Here is an 8592-nt window from a genome sequence, read left to right on the forward strand (position 1 = left end):
ACATTTTTTTAAATTTTAGATTGTTTTTGTTCTGTTGAGTTGTATGAGTTCTTTATATATTACTGATATTAAGCCCTTATCTGATATACAATTTGCAAATATTTTCTCCCATTTAGGATATTGTTATTTCATTTTGTTGATGATTTCCTTTGCTGTGAAGAAGATTTTTAGTTTGATATATTTACATGTGTTTATTTTTGCTTTTGTTCCCTTTGATTTTGGTGTCAGATCAAAAATATTATTGTCAAGACCAATGTAAAGGAGCTTGCTACCTGTGTCTTTTTTTTTTTTTTTTTTGTGGTACACGGGCCTCTCACTGTTGTGGCCTCTCTCATTGTGGAGCACAGGCTCCAGACGCGCAGGCTTAGTGGCCATGGCTCATGGGTCTAGCCGCTCCGCGGCATGTGGGATCTTCCCGGACTGGGGCATGAACCCACGTCCCCTGCATCAGCAGGCAGACTCCCAACCACTGCACCACCAGGGAAGCCCCCACCTGTGTCTTTTTCTCAGAATTTTATGGTTTCAGTTCTTACATTCAAGTCCTTAATCCATTTTGATTAAATGTATGTGTGTGGTATAAGATAGTGATCCAGTTTCATTCTTTTGCATGTGGCTGTCCAGTTTTTCCAGCATCATTTATTGAAGAAACTGTCCTTTCTCCATTGTGTATTCTCAGTTGCTTTGTCATAAATTAATTTACCATACATATGTGAGGTCATTTCTGGACTCTTTATTCCATTGATCTATGTGGCTGTTTTTTATGCCTATACCATATTGCTTTGATGACTATAGCTTTGTAATGTAGTTTGAAATCAGGATGAGAGATGCCTCCAGCTTTGTTCTTTTTTTTACAAAATTGCTTTGGATATTTGGAGTTTTTTGCAGTTCCATACAAATTTTAATATTGATATATTTTGTGAAAAATGCCATTGAAGTTTTGTCAGGGATTGTGTTGAATCTGTATATTACTTTGGGTAGTATGAACATTTTAACAATGTAAATTCTTCCAGTCTGTGAGTATGGTGTATCTTTGCATTTATTTGTATCTTTTTCAGTTTCTTTCATCAGTGTGTTACAGCTTTCACTGTACGTGTCTTTCACCATTTTGGTGAAATTCATTTCTATATATGTATTCTCTTTGAGGCAACTATAAATGGGATTTTTATTTTATTTGAATTGGTATGTCTCTTACATTTCTTTTTATTTTATAAAAAAATTTTATTCGAGTATAGTTTATTTAAAATGTTGTGTTAGTTTCTGCTTTACAGCAAAGTGAACCAGTTTTACATATACATATATCCACTCTTTCAGATTCTTTACCCATATAGGTCATGAATAAATGGGATTTTTACAATTGAACTTTCTGATAGATGTTATTAGTTTACAGAAACTCAATAGATTATTATATATTGATTTTGCATTCTGCCATTTTACTGAATTTGTTTATTAATTCTTAGAGTTTTTTGGTGGCCTCTTGAAGATTTTCTTTATATTATATAATATCTTGTTATCTGCAAATAGTGACAGTTTTGCTTCTTCGTTTCAAATTTGGATGACTTTTATTTCTTTTTCTTGCCTCATTGCTCTGATTAGGACTTCTAATAGTATGTTGAATAAAAGTGAAAGAATGGATATCCTTGTCTTCTTCCAGATCTTAGAGAAAGTGATTTCCTCTTTTCATCATTGAGTTGTGATGTTAACTATGGGCTCATCATATATGGCTTTTCTTATGTTAAGATACATTCCCTCCATACCTGCTTAGTTGAGTTTTTATCATAAATGTATACTGAATTTTTAAAAATGCTCTTCTCTGCATCTATTGAGATGATTATATGATTATTAGCCTTCATTTTGTTATTGTGGTCTATCACATTGTTTTGCAGATGTTGAACCATATTTGCATTCCTGAAATAGATCCCACTTGATTCTTTTAATGTATTGTTGAATTCAGTTTCCTAATAATTTGTTAAAGATCTTTGCATCTTTGTTTATCAGTAATATTGGTCTGTAAATTTTTGTTTCTTGTGGCACCCTTCTCTGGTTTTATCATTAGGGTAATGTTAGATCTGACAAATCTTGAAAGAATCAATATTCATAGAAATTATGTAAAGAAGGCCCAAAAGAGATGTTTCTAGAGAATGAGGGAAAGTAAACACTTTGCCAGAAATTACAAGTAAAGTTAATTGGCCAAACATCTTCTGCTACTAATTAATTTGGCATTAATTTAGAATGTACAAACTGTCAAACACTCTTCTAAGTGTTTTACATATATTAACTTACTTGAAACTCATGCCAGACTCTATTAGCTTTAGTTATAGGGAATTGTGGAACAGGTAGATTTCATAATAAAAACATGTCCAAAGTCATACAATTAATGAGTAAAAGAACCAGCATTCTAATATAAACTAGAATCCAGTTACCTCTGTTACCATCTTTTTGAAGCATAAGGTACAACTAATGATCAGATAAATAGTTTGAACCCATAGCTTCTGAGCTCAACCACAATGCTTTATATCACCACATTAAATGATCTAAACACCTTCTTGAGATTTATTAAAAATACATTAATTATATAATAGGGCTTACTGTAATCACTATAAAGAATTAATAATTTTTGAGTACAGTTGAATAGAGTGAAATAGTTTCTTTCATAGTAAAATACGTCCTTGTACTTGCTTAGGTGATCTACTCCATAGCATTGTGCTCTTTATGTTCTCCTTCTGATACATACCAATATTTTATTTATTATAATAGGGATTTAAGAAGTGATACATAATCTATGTCTTAAAAGAGTGAAATAGTCAAAGACTCTTCCATATTTTATATCCCTTAATTGATGGTAAATCTTTATAAATCATTATTTTTTGAGTGACAACTATGTCATAGAGAGTGATACCAAAAATGTAAATGCATTTCTACCTACAGGGACTTGTACACTAATTGGAAAGTAGTCATGTGCTCCTGAAGAATTTTTAAAAATTATCTTGCTATCCCAACTGTTGATCTCCCCCCTCTTCTTTCCCAGTTTTGCAGCTTGCATATATAGAATATATATATATATATAATATATAAATTCTTATATGCTTAAGAATTTTACTATGTGAATCTTCACTCTGTTTCCCACTTACTACTTTCCTCAGTCCTATCATTAAGTCAATCCTTTAATGGGATGAAAATATGCTCCATCTCCTAAAATGAATGGGGTCCAAACAAGTATATATCACTGAATACTGATGGGACAAATGACATTGTGTTAAGGAGCTCAAATATCTATAAATGTATCTCTATCAGTATCATTATCTATGTCTATGCCTATATATATCTACATGTACATCTATATCCATATTATTCATGTTATACAGGCTAAGTGAAAAATGGGCAGTGAGAAGAGAATGATATGACAAAAAAGCTTTTTATAGAAGAAAGTTATTTATTGATTGTACTTTCATGTATTTTATAAGACATGTGAAAAGCATTAAGCTAGTACTGGGAGCAATATTGAGATTTATTGTTTACACTAACCCACACTCAATACAATGTCAATCCCCTCTTCTACGTTTTCCTTTTTTCATAGCCTGTGGACTTCTAGACATATTATTTATTACTTTGTTCTTTTATTTTGTGTCTATCTTTACCAGAATATATGTCTCACCAAGTCAGAGATTTTTGCTTTGTTCAATGATAATATCCTAAGCATGTAAAAGAATACCTGGCACATATTGAGCTCTCAATAAATATATGTGGAAATAAATTGGATTTCTATGATGTAATTCCTCCTCTGAAGGGTTTTAAACTGTAGTTGGAAAGCCAGGAGAGCTTGTGAGAGATATTTCAAAGGAGTGAATCAGTTATTTCAAGAAAGAAAGGGTGGCCAATAAAGTCAGATGTAACTGAGGGATGAAAGAAGATGTGGAGTAAGATACATTTCTGGTTTTAAAATCGGACCATTTGGACGAGTTTAAAAGAGGAACAGAATCAAAGGGTTTTGGTTTTTTTTTTTTTTCATGGTAGCAAATATTATTGTTGTAAATTTGGTAAACTCAGGGTTTTAAAAAGCAGAAGAAAAAAACCCTAGTTCCAATAGAGTAAGAATTAGTGTGAGATGGATTATGTGAGAAACAGAATGTAACACTTGTTCAGGTGAAGTCCTTAAAAAGGGAAGATAGGGAAAGAGTGCGGTGACATTGAGCAATGTATAATTTTTGCGTCACTATTTTAACTGTTGAAAAGAATGCAATATAGTCACAAAGGACAAAGCTAGAGGTCCATATCCTTCACCTAGGAGAAATAGTATATTCCTACATATATCTGTGTAGTGTGATGAAGGTTCAGTATTCCTTGGGCTATATGCAGTCAGAGAAAATTCAATGATAAAAAGGAATAAAAGTGAATCAGCAATAATTTTTAAAATAGATAAACTTCCCTGGACATCAAATTCATTTCTCTCTTCACGAAACAAGGAGACTCTACACATTAGTGGCTCTGCCAAGGTTTTAACATTCAGTAATATCCCACCAGTGCACACTAAAGAAAATGGAAAGCAAATGCCATGCCAAGATTAGGCGTTTGTAGTTCTGTCTGCTTTTCCAGCTCTCATCACATTCAGACACCAGGGACCAAAACAACATCATTTTAAACTTAAAAGTAAATTTTGTCATGTGAAAATTGCAGATGAAATAAATCCTAGATAAGCATGCTATTTTCTCTCAGGAAAGAAAAAAAGGTAAACTGGATTATAAGGATCAAATTATCCCACTGCTTTAAGACATGTTCAAATATTCAGTTATGCACTGTGCATTTACAATTTATGCATTCTTATTACATTCCTGTTTTAGTCATGTACTAATGTTAGATAAACAGATTCTTTGCAAAATAAACTCTACTTAAGAGATGTTAAGGTTAGTACACATACATGCAAAAGCCAGCAAATGCAAATTAAAGCTGCATGCTTAGACTGCCCTGCTGAAGCAAGAGAATGCATTCCCAAATGCAGGGAAAGGGATCAAAATTAAAAGTTGGCATGTCCTGAAAATTGTGTCTATTTTTCTCATCTTTGCAAAAATTAGAACCATCAAGTTCAGATATTCGAATTTTTTTAGTGAAAAAAAGTCTAGTTCTAAAAAGTATAAAAATCAGTAGCAGAGAAATACATGAAAGTGTACATTTTACATGTTTAATTAAAAATTACTAAGTAACTACTCTTTTTATGCCCTTTAAAAGTGATTCATGCTTTAAAAAAATTACAAGATGACAATAGTGGCAACTGCATTCTATTTTATGTTTATAGTTCCCTAAGAATTATGAAAGTATGAACCAATCTATATTTTGGGGGTGTCTAGTTTATTGAGATATAATCCATATACCATAAAACTTACCCATTTGAAATCTACCATTCAATGTATTTAGTGTTAATTTAATATTTAGTTTAATATTAGAATTCAGTGTATTCATAGTTATGCAAGCATCATCACAACCAATTCAAAAATATTTTTATCACTGCAACTCCAAACACTGTACCCTTTAACTATCACTTCCCAGCCCTAGGTAACCACTAGTCTATCTCCTCCCTTTACAGTTTTCCTATTTTTGTACATTTCGTATAAATAAAATCATATAATATGTGGTCTTTTGTGACTGGCTTCTTTCACTTAGCATGTTTTCAAGGTATATTTATGTTGTAGCTTATATCAATACTTTTTTTATGGCTGAGTGATATTGTGTATGGATAAACCACATTTTGTTTATCCGTTCATCAGCTAATGGGTATTTGGGTTTCTTTTTCACCTTTCGTATACTGTTGTCACTGTAGAATGGCAATTTCCTCGGTTCTTGCCCTTCTCGAGGGAAAAAATTCAGTTGAGAGGCATACAGCAGTTTTAAGTAGCAAGAGTTTTATTAAGCAGAGTGAAAGTACAGTCTCAAGAAAGGATGAGAGCTGGCTGTCTTGGAACCGGAAGCAGCTCCACACTGGGGTGGGGTTGGGTTTTTTAGAGTGGTGGTCCTTCCCTGTGTCCTGCGTCATTTGACTGATAAGTTGATTGACAACTTTAGGTTTTCTCTTAGTGCGCAGGTGCTTACTCCTAAGCGCCCAAATGAAACCGATGGGGTGGGGGGGGAGGGGCAAAACCCACTAGGTTAATTTATTACAAATACAGCATAATGAATCCTGGGTTACCTTGAGTCATCTTGCAGGTCTTGGTGCATCTGCGCCAACCTGTGCTGGCGGTTTTATCGTGCTTGGTCCTGATATGGCTGGAAACCTAGTGGTGGTCCTTGACCACATGAGGGAGGATCTCTGGGTGTGCTCTGACCACCAGTGTCCAGGTGGAGGAGGGAAAGATGAACCATCCAGGTTGGGGAGGGACCTGCTCATGTCTGACTACCTAACACTGTGAATAATGTTGCTATGAAAATTAATGCACAAATTTTTGTGGGGACATATATTTTTATTTCTCTTAGGTATATACCTAGGAGTGAAATTGCTGAGCCAAATGATGATTCTATATTTAATATTTTGAGAAACTGCAAGACTGTTTTACAAAGTGTCTGAAACATTTTACATTCTCACCAGCAGTATATGAGAGGTCCAATCTCTCCACATACTCACCAATGCTTCTTACTATCTGTGTAGATTAATAATTTACATCAAATTTCAAAAGTAATCAGCCACTATTTTTTGAATAATTTTTCCTTCTCCTTTCTCTCACTCCTCTCTTTCTGGCACTTCCATTTAGTATATATCGATGTAATTAATGCACTCCACATTTCTTTGAGGTTCTGTTCCTTTTTCTTCTTTTCTTTCTCTCTGTTCTTCAGAGTACATAATCTCTACCAATCTATCTTCAAGTTCACTAATTCTTTCTCCTTCCAATTCAAATCTACTAGTGAGCCCCTCTGGTGATTTTTGCTTTTTCATTTTACTTATGTACCTTTGAACTCCAGTATTTGCATTTGGCTCTTCTTTTTTTTCCCCCAATAATTTCTGTCTCTTGAATTGATATTCTCTATTTAATGAGACTTTTTCATCATATCTTCCTTTGTTTCTTTAAACACAGTTTCCTATATTCCTTTGAAAATATTTGTAATGGCTCCTTTGAACTCTTCACTAAATGTGACTTCTGGTTACTCTCACAAGTAGATTTTTTTCCTGATCTTTTTCTTCTCATGTCTGATTTTCCTGTTTCTTTGCATGCCTCCTATTTGTTTTTGAAACTAGATATTTTAGAAAATGTACTGCAGAAAATCTAAGTGTTATTCACCTTCCACCCAGGGCTTTTTATTGTTTGTTTAGTGACTGGCTGGATTATTGTAGTGTAGTCCATTTCCCCAGTAGTGTGGAGCCTCTGCTGTTGTACCTTAGTTGTGCAGCCTTGAACATGCACAGTCACCCTGGAATAACAATTATTTTAGCAGGGCTTTCTTCGACTGACCCTGCCTCTTGGCTTTACCCATTAGGAATGTAGCCTCCATCAGGTAACTGGGAGACAGAATGTGAAACATTGATTCCCCACCTCTGGCTGGGAGATGGGGGTGGAGGAAGCCCTTTGTTCCTGGCTTCTCCTGCCTGGTGTTTCCATCAAAATGGGCTGGGAGGGGAGAGGGAGAGAGAAGGCTGTGGTTCAGATGCCAGAGACTTTTACTGCTCTTAGGCAGTTTTAGTGGATTTTCTTGAATACACATTTCCTTATTTGTTGTGTATTATTGGGAACATTTCCAGAGATTATTTATTTTTGAGTAATTTCATTGTTTTTTCTGGGTAGTGGATCTACAGTGCCCCTCATGGAGACATTCTAAAAATGGAAACCTCAACCTTTCTTTATAAGAATGCAGATAATTTCACACTTTAGTGTTTCAAATTGTTAGAGATTTCAGTTGATTTTTCTAAGGCTCAAAATGATTAATCCCTAAATTGGAGTCTTGTTGCTGATCACAGATGGGTAACATACCCAAAGCTATAAGATAACCAAAAGGAAGAACGCTTAGCTCTGGAATTGCTGGATTCTTTCTAGTAATAATAGTAACAACTTTCACAAGCATGAATCTTTTCAAAGCCCAGCACATTGTTTTAAATGAATCTCAACAGTAAACTTTTGAGATGGTTATTACAATTCTTGTTTTACAGATAGGGAAACATGGAGATAATTGACTGCGCTTCTCCCTTATACCCCTCCCTTGCCTCTGCCTTTTCTCCCCTGCATTGCTGGGGCTGACCTAAAGGCTACCTTCCCTCACTCCACTGTCAGCTGGGTTATGGATGGCATCAGGCAATAGGGCAATACTGGGAGTTGCAAGGGTAGAGGAAACAGACAATCCAAGTTATTTCTCCCCCTCCTTCTTTGCCTCTCCTTCCATTTTCACCACCGGCAACGCCTGTTTTATAGTCCTAACTGCCCCTGAATAAGACCACTCTCTTGCAACATCATCTGAGTGATCCATACCTTGCACTCCAGCAGCACTACTCCCTCCCTCTGATCTTCTGGTCTTGAGTTTCTAGTAATTTATGCTGGCGTTCATCTGTAGGGTACCTTACTTTCCCCTTTTTGTCCTCACATCTCCCTAATCATGCATGTAGCCACATATGCAAATTTTAGA

This window comes from Leucopleurus acutus (assembly GCF_964270905.1).
Source record: "Leucopleurus acutus genome assembly, chromosome: 4".
Lineage (NCBI taxonomy): Eukaryota > Metazoa > Chordata > Mammalia > Artiodactyla > Delphinidae > Leucopleurus > Leucopleurus acutus.